This window comes from Miscanthus floridulus, chromosome 1, assembly GCF_019320115.1.
Source record: "Miscanthus floridulus cultivar M001 chromosome 1, ASM1932011v1, whole genome shotgun sequence".
NCBI lineage: Eukaryota > Viridiplantae > Streptophyta > Magnoliopsida > Poales > Poaceae > Miscanthus > Miscanthus floridulus.
The window spans coordinates 88,315,719-88,330,485 of record NC_089580.1 but is presented as its reverse complement, the minus strand read 5'-3'; the positions used below and the strand labels follow the sequence as shown (position 1 = coordinate 88,330,485).

General features: G+C 46.0%; 1 non-coding gene across 1 annotated transcript; it reads right to left on the bottom strand.

Moving 5' to 3' along the window:
• Positions 1-13,900: 13,900 nt before the first annotated feature.
• Positions 13,901-14,007, bottom strand: LOC136511682 (small nucleolar RNA R71). Its single transcript, XR_010772800.1, has one exon. It is a non-coding gene; the product is annotated as a small nucleolar RNA R71 (small nucleolar RNA).
• Positions 14,008-14,767: the final 760 nt, after the last annotated feature.

The window sequence follows — 14,767 nt, the reverse complement described above, 5'->3', positions numbered from 1 at the left end:
AATTAATCCAATAATTGCATCTCTGTTCAAAACATAGACAGAAACTGACATGCCACCAGAGATGAGTGCAATCTTTGATGTGTTCCATGTTTCTCAGCTAAAGAAATGTCTTCGAGTACCGGAAGAAGCTAGTGCACCCACCAACATGCAGCTCCAATCGGATTTGACCTATGAAGAAAAGCCAATTCGAGTATTAGAAGAGATGGAGAGAGTGACAAGGAGTAAGATTATTAAGTTCTATAAGGTGGTGTGGAACAATCATAGTGAACAAGATGCTACGTGGGAAAGAGAAGATTATCTATGAGAAGTTTATCCCGCCTTTTTCCAAGAATGGTAGGTCTTGCAAATCTCGGGACGAGATTTTTATAAGGGGGAGGGGCTGTAACACCTCGGGTGTTAGCCTTGCATAACTTGACTTGCATAACATGAGCATGATCATCATGCATTCATAAACAAGCATTTACAATTGAAACATTTGATTGAAACATCTACAACATTTGCTTGTTATCGCATGTTTCATTATCATATACAACCTTTCTCGTTATTTCATGTCTCCATGTGTATCTGCAAATGATCATGAATGAAAACATATACTTGGTAGAAGTGAGTCACAAAAACATGTAACCACACTTGGGTTAGCAATTAGAACATTGTTCATGAAAGTCACTTTTCTTAATCAAGCCTTTAAGGCATGTTTCCTGTGATTGCCCTAACTAGCTCTATGAGTGACTACTGCATAAAATGATTGAATGACCTTGCAAATTGCTTAAACATGCTTAGGATATCATTATGAACAACTTTGGTATTTAGGGCTAGGGCTAATTTGGTCATTTAGTCATGGTTTGAGTATGTATCATAATTTCTAAGTGACATGTTTGACTAAGGTTGAACTAGGTGCTAGAGACCTTGCATGGAGGAGTTCATTAAAGCAAAGTTGTAGTGTTTGACATAAGGAACAACTTTGATTTTTGGGTCTTTGACTGATTCAGCTCCTAACATGTGTGAATTTGGATCACAAAAATCAGAGAAATCAACATTTGCAACACTTAGCAAATTTTTGCTAAGTCATGAACCCTGACAGACTGACAGCCAATGTTTGGGGTGATATTACTTCGTTTCTGTTGCGAATTAGAACTAGTTCTTTGAACAAGAATCATAGCTGGTACTTCGGTCTTCAACTTTGGTTTAGGAAGTGTTGGCTAGAAGTACACGGATTAGGAGTTTAATCGACTCGAAAACGCGCTATCAGGCATCATCGCTGCGTGTCTAAACTAACTGAATTGGCCGATCGTTCAGTCGTCAGTGGCCGACACCGGCAGAACCCACGCGCCGTGTGGTGGCCGCGACGGCCGCGCGTCACCAGCGCTCTGCCCAGCGCGGCCAAGGCAGGCCGACGCGCGCCTTCAACACGCCAGCACCCGCCCGCAATGCCCAGCGCCCTCATTTCACATTTTCCCGGCTCTCCTTCGCCGTTCGCAGCGCCAGCAGCAGCCGCCGAGCTCCCACAGCTCCGCCGTCGCCATAGCCCGCGCAAGCTCACACCGAGCCGCCTTCTCGTCACCACAGTAGCACCACAAGATCCCTAGTGACCCACTGCCTCCACCCGCGCTTGCTGACCACACCTGGTAAGCAGTAGCGCCGTGCGCTAGCTCGCCGGAGCTTCCCCGCCGTGCCCGTCACCGTGGCTGGGGCGCGTCCTCCCACCGTAGACCGTGTAGCCATGCGCGATAGATTCGCCTGAGCCCCCGGATACTCATCCGCGCCCTTTTTCGCTTCGCCGTGGCCTCTACCGGCGTACCGCCATAGTCCAGCCCCGCCGCTCCGCCATGGCCGCCGCCGTCATCTCTAGAGTCGACAATAGGGCTGGCCAACTGGCTCATTAGATGCGCTAGGTCGAGTAGAAAGTTTGGTGATGATGTCACCGCCAGCAACCTCGCCGTCGACGAGCTCTGGCCGCGTCCGTAGAGAGGCGCCGCCGGCTCTGTTTCCGTCTCGATGACGTGTGGGTCCAACTGACGCGTAGGTCCCACCGGTCAGCGACTCCATGTTTTAAATCCAGTTCAGTTTGAATGCAGATTTCACCTGTTTTGTAATTTTTGTATCTTTAGTTTCGTAGCTCCAAAATTTGTGAAATAAATTTGTGAGTGTTCCTTAAGAAGTGTAGTATTTAGGAAAAATATGTTTTAACATTTACAGTAAAAAGTTTTGGGAGATTTAAATAGGGATTTGAAATGTGCTTTTGAATGCATTCAAATTTGTTTATTTTATATCTAGAGTTCCTGTGCTCCAAAAATTATAAAATTTTTGTGGTAAGCTAGTATTAGCATATATGAGCTCTGGTAAAATTTTGAGGACCAGTGCATGTGTAGATTTATAGTTATAGATTTTTCTTTTATGAATAGTTAATCCTTACATGAATTTTTATAAATTATTTATGAGTCCAAAATTCATGAAATTTGTTGGATGTAATCCTAGTACCATATGGATGCTAAGAAAAATAGGAAATCTGTTGCTTGACACTTTTCAAAAGGATTTTCCATTTATGCTATTTCAAGCCTTGCTGCCTTATCATTTTTGTATAGGATGTTTTACTTGGTAAAATGACATGAAACTTTTATAGTAGTCCTTTGATAGCATTAGTAAGGCACTGTAAATTTTTGAGAATTTATGAAGTATATCTGATATATGTTTATTATTTAACCTAGATATCTAAATAAAATAATAAAGGCAATTAAATAAATAGTTTGGGCTTCACCATTATATTATCTTAAATGTATTTAGTATGCTTAAACTATTGGTAGATTCTATGTTGTCAAATTTTGAATGATTACATGAAGTAGAAGTATTATTACTTTATATTGCATATTAAATAGTTTCTGGACTGATTCTAGAGTTTGATGAGTAGCATGTTGAAACTGATGTGTACTGTAAAAATGGTTAATAACAAAGTTGTAGAGAATTTGATAAGCTTTCCAGAAAGTCCAGGATCACTGTTTTTGGATTAGTAGAACTCCAGTTATGAGTGAAACAAGTAGCTACTATTTGTGGCATAGTCGATGCATTGTAGAAGTAGTTAAGTAATAATCGAGAAGAGATATGCACCTACTCAATAAACATGATGCACTTGTTAACATTTATGCATTCGTAATACTTATGCCATACTCATGCATCTAGGATCGGAGGAAGAGATCACGTTGCTGGAATTCGAAGAAGCAGAGGAAGGGAACCAGCAGGAGGATCCGCAAGCCACAGCTCCCGAAGGCATGGAGCCGAACCCTAAAGAGCTTCTAGAGTGCCCTGACCACCGCCCTACTTCCTTTCTGCGAGGCAAGCCCCGGAGCATTATAAGTCTCCCAGTAATTTACAAATGTTTACTTATGTAATTATGATTGATGCATTAGGTTATAAGAGTTGAATGGAACCACTTGATGTATGTACATTCCTTGTCCAGATATTACACCTTTAACCGGTATAGGTCCAGGATCGAATATATGCTTAGCCATGCTTAGACCGGTAGAAGTCGGGTGATGTCATGTCACCTGCGAGATATAGGTGGATACCGGAGCACGGTTGGCTATATTTGCCATCGTGGAACAGAACCATGAGGTAAAAGTAAATCAAGACCGGACAGGAGGTCGATAGAGAAGCAACAAGACATGGAGGTCTTGGGTGTGGATCTATCCCCGTCTGCGTCGATCAAGGACCGTACCGTTGTTGGAACTTCTGACAAGATTGAACGCATGCCTCTCACTTAGCTGGCTGGATAACTCGTTCCGACCGCGAAGCCAAGTAATTCAACTCAGGCCGGGAATCGTTCTGTTGTGCGCTCCTTCCGGGGAACGATCAGACTGAGCCCAAGGGCAGGCTTGGCTTGAGCATCCTGGCATCTGGTGTTCCAGATTGTGCGGCGCAGTACGGACCCACGAAACATGTACCGGAGTTGTACCAAAGGTGACCTAAGGCTATCGTGGCTGGTAGACCTGGGTTTGTGTTAGGAATAAATTCCTAGCTGGTTGAAATCGATTCGAATCGCCGTCTCTCCCGGATAGTGAGAAACTTGACTAGCTCCAACATCGTAGTAACTGTGTTATGAAACATGATGGTTCGGATGAATATGGAATTACAATACCTGCTATGGTTATTATTGTATGCTTCTAAATGATATACCACATGTTTGGCACAGGATAGTTGCTAATCTAGAAATGGATAGTTATAATTAACCTGATAAAGAAATCGTAACTGTACCATGACTCAATTGCTTTTACGCAAAAATGTTGTCGAGTTACATCCACTTATACAGCCTTGCATAATCCTTGGAGTCATTTTATTTCTGGTTCATGACGGGTAAGTCTAGCTGAGTACCTTCTCGTACTCAGGGTTTATTTTCCCATTGTTGCAGATGGCACTGTGTATCATGGGTATTGCAAGAGTTGCTTCTATCCCGCTGTGGATGAGGAGTAAGCCTTGGGCAGGCTTCTTTAGTAATTCCTATCTTTGCTTTTGTGGACCGTGATCTTACTTGGCACTATATCAAACTATGTTGGAAACTTTAATTTTGAACTTATTTGCTTCCGCTTTATTTATCAAACTCGATTTGTAATAACTTTTATTTGTACTCTGATGATGAAATGTATCTGCGAACTTTATGTAATATGTGGCATGTATGTTGAATCCCGTACGATCTTGGTTGTTGTAAATCGTTTATCGAGACCCGTCGTGGTACTCGACGGACTACTGGGTTTATATGGGTTCAAGTATGACAGTGCGACCGCTTGCGGGCTACCATTGTACTTGTACTCTTATAAATTGGTCGATTCTGCGACAAAACTTTTCCACGGGTCTAGATGGATGCATGTGGATGTATGTTTAACATTACTCTTGCATAATCTTAACAAGGGTCCATATGTAAGCAAATGTGCGTGGCCCAAGTTTAAGTTGGAGCTCCATCATGTAGATTTGATCTTGACACCTTCATTACCACTCGACATGTCATGTTTGAGCTCAAACCCATTGCTTAACTGGTGACAAACACCTAGGGTGTTACAGTGCATGTCAAGCCGGAAAGCAAGTTGGCAACACACATCCTAAGAAGAGCATGATGTGCACATCTACGACATTTGAGTTGTTGCACATGGACTTGTTTGGACCAACCACATACACTAGCATTGGTGGAAATAAATATGGATTTGTGATAGTGGATGATTTCACTAGATATACGTGGGTGTTCTTTCTTATTGATAAGAGTGATGTGTTTGTAACCTTCAAGTTATTAATAAAGAGAATTCACAATAAGTTTGAAACAACCATCAAGAAAGTGAGAAGTGACAATGGTAGTGAGTTCAAGAACATAAGAGTTGATGAGCTTTGTGATAAGTTTGGTATTAGACATCAATTCTCGGCTAAGTACACTCCATAATCAAATGGCCTAGTTGAGAGGAAGAATAGAACTTTGATTGACAAGACAAGATCAATGTTGAGTGATTACAATGTGAGTCATTCATTTTTGGCTGAAGCAATCAACATGGCTTGCTACTATAGCAACCGACTCTATTTTCACCCCATGATGGAGAAGACACCATATAAGCTCTTGAATGGAAGAAAGTCCAACATTGCATACTTTTGGGTTTTTGGTTGCAAATGCTACATATTAAAGAAAGGAACAAGATTGAGCAAGTTTGAGAAGAAATGTGATGAAGGTTTCTTGCTTAGAGAGTTTGGAATTTAGCTAGTCATACTCTTGAGGAGGTTCATGATGTAGAATTTAATGAAACTAATGGTTCCCAAGAGGAAGATGAGAATCTAGATGATGTGTGTCGGGGTCATAACCCTGGGGTGTCTCAAGGCATCGATTAGTTGATAGACCAATGGCCCACAACATGTCAGTTAGTGAAAGCCTGAACGACCAAAGCCTAGCTAAACCAAGCGAACTAGGCCGAACGCTGAGGCCGGGGTTAGCCACGACCCCTCCTTTGTGCCTTAGCCATGCGGTGCTCGTAGGGCGCATGACCTCTCCCCCATCTGACTGTTAGAAGGAATGGGGAGAGGTCGAGCGCCGCCAAGCATGCTTGCTCTAACTAGAATGAGCAAACCACACTGACCCCGCAAGGACCAAGGGGACATCAGTAACCTTGGTCCGGTCAGAGGCCATCCCTGTGTCATGTCACACAAACAAGACAATATTGCCCAAAGCGATGACAATAGGTATGATGACCACCAGCTAGATACGGCCCGATGAGACGAGAGTATGATCCTACCCACTATGGGATGGGATCCACGATAAAGCTGGCGGGAACCACAATCCCAATGATAGGGATCATGCCCCCTGCTCCTCAAGACAACGAGGTGATCAATGACCTAGGGGCGGCCACCAACTCTTGTACGACACCCAAGGAAACCCGGAGACTTTGACAAAGACCATGGTGGAGACCATGTCACATAGGACGGCTAGCAAACTACCATCGTGCCTACAATGCCGCCATGGCCGGCATAGTAGCACCACACCACACCATGCCACGACGTGGCCACAAGACCGTGACGACAGCCATGCCTGGACGTGCTCCACAAGATGGCATAGCTTTCAAGCCAAGTTAGCTAGGCCCTCCCTCATGCTCTTGACCCCTCAGTCAGGAGAACCTATTGCCTTGTGTACGCCCTGGCCCCAAACCCTATATAAGGGCAGCCAGGGCACCCATCTAGATATGATTGACATCCTCTACCATTTCACTCATTCTCCATCATAGCAGGGCTCTTGGAGCTTCCCTCCAGGCAGTCTACCTCATAGCTCCATCTCTCCATCCTCTTTCACCATTCTTGCACCCCCATTGTAAGAACTTCAGAGCTTTCAAGTAAGGAACACACACTCGATCATCTCTAAGACTAGACATAGGGCTCTGGCCTAAACTAGTATAAATCTTTATGACTTTTGGATGCTACCATCGTCTTCCTAGAGCAGCATGGCAATCATATAAATTCACTAGTCCAGCTTACAAAACACTGACAGTTGGCATACTAGGTAGAGGACAGTCACACACTCTTGTTTGTTGAGAAGGAAGTGATGGCTCCTCGCACCGTCGGTGGACTCGCCCGTGGAATGGCCCACGACGGCCACATCCGCCATGAAAACTATGAATTCATCAGCATTGAAGGGCCAGCCCCATGTCCACCTTCAGTTGCAGCCTAGACCTCTACCCTAGATCCATGGTGGACATACTCTCAGAACTACCCTTGGGGCTACATCCCAGAGTTCAATTACATAAGGGGGCTAGTATCCTTACTCATCACTAGCCATGCCTAGGTCTTTTGTCTAGGAAACTAGAGGACCATGGCTCATGATGAACTCACTGAGGGAATGGCCTCGACCAGCCACATCCTTTTAGGAAACCACATGGTCAACCACACCAAAGGGCCAACACCCACGTCCACCTTTAGTTGTGGCCCAGACCTCCGCCCTGGAGGTCTGGATCTCATGATCCATGATAGAACTACTCTCGGAACTCTCCTTGGGGGCTGCATCCTAGAGATCACCTACATGAGGGGACTAGCACCCTCTCTCACCACCGGCCATAGCCAAAACTTCCACCCAGGAAGCCAAAGGCCCATGGCTCATGGCGAACTCGCTTGAGGAATGGTCCGCAGTGGCCACATCCTTCTAGGGAACCACAAAATCGCTCGAACCAATGGATCAATGTCTATTACTAGTTTCTACCCAGTCTAGTCTTACCGTGTGGGACAACCAGACCCTACGATAGAGCCACACCCCGGACAGCATCTTTGCCGCTAGCAAAACATGACGAGCCAAGGCACACACAAGCGACAAAACTATTAGCTATTATGGGGCATCATCATCAGTGATGAGGGGGCTAACTGGCGCCATGCTACATAGGATCAAGCCTAGAACCAGAGCCTAGCCCTGGTTGATGGACAAACCATCCATCATGCCCTAGCGAAGTACCCACTATCACTCAAAGGCGCGTGCATCCGAGGAAGCAGCCCCCCTAAGCACACCACATGCCACGATGAGCAGACCAAACCATGTTTCACTAAGAACCCACTTCCACAGTGATGGGTCACACTAGCTCCTCATCGAGAGCAGCAACCGCACCCAAAGGAAACAACGTGATGATCACGACATCGTCGCACCGTGTGGGCTCAAACACCACAACGCACAGGCCCTCTTGGCCAAAAGCTACAGTAGGCCAAACTCGAAGAAGTCACCCTTGGGGGCTCGTAGGCCCTTTGAGGATGGCAAGCTAGCAAGGGTTGACCCAGTGCCAGTCGAGAGCTCGACCCACATCAGCTACTACCGTTCCAAGCACTGAAGAAGTGCCCTCATCAGCTCTTGGCCTGAAGGTCATGACGGCTTCAACACAAGCAGACATTCGGGGGCTCGCCATACCCCAAGCAATGGCAACCAGTCCCATGATAGCTTCTAGAACATTAGTCAGTTATGTCATCTTTGACTCTAGCTGCTCTACCCAAACATGTCCACATACACATGTAGGCTCGCCTTAGCTCCAGAGAACCGCAACCAACTCGTGGAGTGAGCCATAGAATAGCATGCCCGTACACCTCATCTTAGAGCAGCTTAGGTCCTCAAGTGACCCAATTTGACTCGTGCTAGCAGCTGGACACGGTTTACTCATGCAGGCCGCACATGAGGGCGCATATACATGTCCCATTTTGTAGCATTTTTGTCACCATCCCAGTGACCCTTTCCGAGTGTATCCTGATCGCTCCCCATGTTGTGACGAGCCAGTGACCTACGTCCTGGCCTCTCACTCAGGTCACCCTGGCCGACCCAATGGACCAGCTCCTAGGCGAGGCCAAGCTCCTGTGCACGAGTCTGAGAGAAAATGGGGAACTTGTTCGCTCAAGACCAAGGGAGTGAAAGGAAAAGAGAGCCTGCGTTGTCCTTTCACCTTCTTCTTGCATCGTGCCAGATCTACGATCATCCCTCGCCATCTTATTGCTCCAATGGATTGTGCACATTTTAGCCCCATGGGCCAGCCCCTAGGTTAAAATACGCATTCATGAGCATAGGGCTAAGGGGATGAAGCACATTCGAATTTGAATGGTAAGTCAATGAAAGAATGGCAAAATGACAAGCAAATACACCAATCGTGGACTATGTGTGAAGAGCCCAAGTGCCATCTGTCATCAAACGAGGGACCTATTTTGAGCCTTTCCATGCATACCCATGGTAGGGTAGAGCAACAAACTATTTCCCGACCTCTCAACTACAACAGGGTGCCTTTTAGACCAAGCTTCCTGGACCAGCTCTAGGGCAAAGTTGGGCACTCACGCAGATGAGGTACGAAAGGAAGCAAAGCGCCGCTCTGGTTGAGCAGGCGAACCAGGGAAAATCAAAGCCTACACCCTCTTCCTATTTCCTTCTTGCATCAAAACAGACCGATGAGACCAATCGGGCAGAGTGATTCATGAGAATCAACAACATAGAGACCGAATAGGTCGGGCAAAACCCTCTATGCCAAGGTCATTGAGATAAGTCATTCAAATAGTTGACAATGGCGATGACAAAAGGGAAATAGGAAAAAGCAACACATACATCAAAACCTCGAGGACTTATGTGTTTATCGATTAGAACTCTGTCCTAAGTATTATGATCATTGGCTCCTAAGCCACGGACAAAGACATCTATTCTAACATGTTACAGGACCAGATGGACCCAAGGTTACGATGATCGTCAGATCCCCTCCCACTCGCAATGGACATCTCATGAAGTGAATAGACCGGTACAGGGTGTCTCTAACCTTTAGAGCTACAATGTGAGTAGCAGAGGACTATCAAAAGAAGCCTCAGGAAGAAGCACATTGTAGAGCTTCCTCTAACATATGAGGGAGAGGAGCCTCGCTAGGAACTACCCTAACACCGCTTTTGGTCAAGTAGGGGAGGAACGCTTGGCGATGAGCTAACGAGGGCGAGCCACCGAGTCGATGCTCGAATGCTCCCAGACCTAGAGCTAGAACCATGTGCACGCCAACCATGGGGGAGCCTAGCGTCCTGAGCCCATGGAGGACGAGCACCGACATGGGCGTAGTAGAGCCTGAACTCCAAAGATCCCTCTAGGCACCGGTGAAGCCACCGGGATGGGCCATGAACCATGGCGCTCAAAGAAAATAGCCATTCTCTCACTCAAACTGAATGTCAGAGAAACTCAAAAGTTGGGGGAGAAGAGGAGATGAGACTCGCTACCCTCCTCTCCCTCAGATTAAATAGATGGCACAAAGATGAAGACGGAGAAGACGGTGGTTGGTGTTCAAGATGGGCGCAAACTCCAAGATGCACTCGCAATCAAGAGGCGGAAGACGTGGCGGTTCAGTCTCCCAGGCGATAGAAGACCCGATAATGGTCATAGGAGGTACATTGAACGCATGTGTTTCCGCTAGCATTTACTAACCGCTTTCTCATAGCACAGGGGAGCGGGCGGATGAAAGACTGAGTGGTGGATGCCAACACGGTAACATATCCTGAGTAAGCCTCATACCTTTCATCTTCATTATCTTTCGATTCACGTGCCCACATTTTATGGTGCACAACTGCTCATGAGTGGGCACCATTATGCCACGACGTGACTAGGGAGGCCAACACCCCCTTAGGATCATGTGCAGAGTGGCCCACCACAACCACGCCCCGTGTTGTGCTTAGGAAAACTTCTCTTGAGCTGGCCCATAGAAGGGCTCAAGGCCACAAAAGGGATAGGACTAGGGAGGAGATGGGCTCCCGTGGCTCTAATCGGTGGTGTGGAGCCACATGACCATCTCTTCCTGTGTTTGATTCGTCTGCTTTAAAGTCTTCCAGGATGACCCCCTCTAGTGGAGGCATCTTGTCCTCTGGCTGCTATGGAGGTGGTTGGAGACCAATGGGATTGATGGCCAATAATTTATGGGACATCTCTCAATGAGGCATAGCCGAACTCCACATCGATTGGGGAGGATATCGGGTCCTTCTTGGATTACCCATCGACCCCGATGAGGTGCACCGCTCCGACCACGTGGTTACGGTGGACATGCCTCTCCCCGCATGGGGCAAAACCAAACCCGTCTGTAACAAGGCAACACGACCTCTTGAGGTCGGCAAGGATGTCAGGGAGGACTAGAGTTGGGTCCCCGTGACCCCATAAAAAGTCAGGGCCAGGCCCCGACCGACTCCTCCCTGCGCCCCAGGTCCCCGACCTAAGGCTAGCTTTAGAGACTCATAAACTGACAGAGGTCCATGACCTCTCCGGGAGAGATCAACAAAGCAAGTGGCCGGGGTGACGCACAGTGCAGAGCCCAAAGCATGATCATGGCTCGGTCACATGGAAGAAACAAAAGGTTGAAGACCCACGAGCCAATGCATGACCACAAAAAACCTCGCGACTATGCAAAAAGAGGTCGAGGGAACGATCCCTCGCATCAAAATTAAATAATCTTTTCGGCGACCATAGACAAAGGTATAACCCCAACCACAAGAATTTAGGGGTTCACTATAAGGGGAGCCTAAAACTCGGGAAGACCTCTCACCGCTTAGCACCCTCTAGTACAAGAACGGGAACACTACCCATAGGGTGCTAAGACCAAGTGTCAACATGATGGAGAAACCACAAAGATGTCCATATGAGAATGTCACGAGCACAAGGGGCGACGAGGAACCCTCTTGGCGGTCATTAATGATCAAATACGACCGCCAACTAAGGTGCAAAAAAGAGGAGAAATTGGCAATCTCAAACACATATACATTTACTATTAACCAAGTTCCACATGTATTTGTAGAACAATATTTTGCAGGTCACAAACACAAATACATGGAATAATTCACCAAAAGGCACTTTTCGACGCTAATTTGCGCAAAGGAACAAGGGAGATGCCCATCAACTTGACTCAAACCGGGCAAAGCACCACGGGGAAGCAATCCAGGTCTAGCCCAAAGCCTGCCACGCGAAGGCGATGGCGAGGGGGCACGGTCAAGGGGTGGCCGACCCCTAGGGGTGAGCAACCCCTGCCAGCGCTGGTCAGCCACCCCTTCGATAGGTGGTGGCATGGCTCCATGCTATGGCAGTGGGAGCCGGTCCTTGTGCTAGGAATAGCCTCCAACACCTCCTAGCTCCGTGTATAAATAGAGGGGTACCCCTCCCTCTACAACACACACTAAACTTGAGCAATGCCTCACTCCCTTCTCTAGTTTGTAGCTTTAACCTTTAGTAGTGTTTTAGAGCAAGGCAAAGCTACCTTGGAGAGCTTGGCTCCTTGGAAGAAGAGACCTTTGGGTATGAATAGAGATATGAGTTCTTCCAAAGTTATGCTCTCATATTACATTTATAGTCATGCTTATGAACTAGAGTATAGTTGTTATGTTATAATCTTGATATAAGAACTAGTCTATAGTTTGTGTATCATGAGAGTAGCATACATGACTTTATGCTTAACAATTCATATAACTTATATAATCAGGATTAGAGCTAAGTTGAGGTGATGGTTCATCATGCCATCAGGTGTGCCCAAGTTATTTACCTGTCGATCCATAGGGTTGGGGACCTAGGGGGATTTGGGTAGTTTTTGTATACGCAAGCGTGGTGCTTGGGTATGGAGAGACAGGTGAATGCATTGTCCCTTTCCATGGTTGAGGGGTAGGCGGCAGGTGGTGATAGCCCTGGCCATCTCTTGTAATCCCCCATGTTCGACTGGGGTGTAGAAGTCTAAATTGTCACAAGAGGTTGCTGGCAGACCAGTACTCGGTGGCCTTCCGACCTGCTTCACACTTAGCCCTAATACTAATTATGTAACTTGTATGATCATTAACTAATCTTTGTATGACTATACTAGATCAATGCCTGCTCGACCTAGGATTATTCTTTTATTCTTTCTTTTCTATTTTATCCTTTGAGGAATGCGAAGTGTGTGTCCACTATCTCAAAATCACAATTTTTACTCCTACTATAAACATTGGTGCACTTGCAAGCATTATTATTCAAGTTCATATCCATACTAGACTCTTAATCAAATGCCTTCCTTTGGGAAAATATAAATAACCATACCCTGAATACTTTCGGGTGAAATGCTACAATGATAGCTCCGTGTGCTTGCGGATAAATATCTAAAATTGTTAAGAAATTATCAAGGCACTTCTGGCATCATTACTAGGGATAAAAACTTAGTAACGACGCTCGGTCTTGCCAACCGGTATTTCTGGTGCCATTGCTAAGAATGGATTCAAACCCCATTCTTTGTAGTGATGTTAAGAAATGCCAACAAGCATTTTTGGCACCATTGCTGGGGAAGGCATATTGATTAAAGAATCTAGTAGGACATGTTCATGATAATATGCATGTAAGGTAGCCATTGTTTATGCAGGCTAACTTTGCTTATTTTCTCCTGTTATGGATGAAAACAGGATAGTGTATGACCGGTTTCGACCTGCCAAACAACTACACTCAAAATCCGGAGGCACTCCTAAGGAAGAAACGGTCTCATGCCGCTTCTTCTTCTGCTACTCTTCCGACAGTTGAACTAGTCACCCCTACACCATCCGCTACTCCAATCATGGCTAAGACACTCTGCGACTACTCTACCCCAGCTGTTGCCAACATGCCCGTTGGGCCCACTATTAACATTAGGGATGGGAACTTTGAGCTCCATACTGGCCTCATCACGATGGTATAGGCAAACCAGTTCCATGGTTTGCCAAGCGAGGATGCGAATGTGCATCTCCAACACTTCCTTGAGTTGTGCGACACCATCATTATCAAGGATGTCACACCTGAGAGCATTAGGTCTTCTTGTTTCCCTTCTCCCTCTCGGGGAAGGCGAAGCAGTGGTTCCACAAGGAAAAGGAAGCTATTAAGACGTGGGACAAATGTTCCATGACATTCCTTGCCAAGTTGTTCCCCATAGGCAAAACCAATGCTCTGAGGGGACAAATTTCAAACTTCCAACAAAGCTCCATGGAAACCATTCCCGAGGCATGAGAGAGGTTGTAGGACTACATCCAAGCATGCCCACATCATGGGATTGAAAGCTAATTAGTGCTCCAAATTTTTTATGATGGATTAATACCCATGTCTAGGGGCCACCTCGACGCTGCTGCTGGAGGTGCTTTCCTTTCCCTCACCATTGATGGAGCCATGACTCTCATCAACAAAATGGTGTCGAATCAAAGCTAGGGGAAGGAAAAGAAAACACAAAAAGGAATGCATACCAGGAAGGATACGGACATGCTTTCCACAAAAATAGATCTTCTGATGAAAAGACTAGAGGAATAGGCCCAAGATAAAGACGCCATGATGGGCACCTCCAGGCCATGGACTCACACATGATGTGTGAGGTCTATGGGAACATTGGCCATTCGAGGAATGATTGCCTCGAAACCCATGAAGAAGCTACCTTCATCAACAACGGGTTTCACCAACCATCAGGCAATAATGGGTGGAACAACCAGTCCCGCCCGCAAGGTAATTCAAACAACAATTCCAACTCCAATTCGAATAAACCCTCTTTTTGAAAGACTTGGTACTAGGCCAAGCCAAAATAAATGAAAGTTTAACTAAAAAGCTCACAACTAATGACAAAATCCTTGAAAATATAAATTCTTAGATTGAAGGTTTAACTTCTACTGTTAAAAAACAAATGAATTTTAATAAAATGGTAGAATCAAAACTAGCTAAAATTGCTACTGCTATTCTGATTAATAACGAAAAATCCCTGCTCAACCTAAAAATACTTGTGAAAAGGTAAATGCGGTGGTCACGAGGGGTGGTAAGTCCACTCGTGAC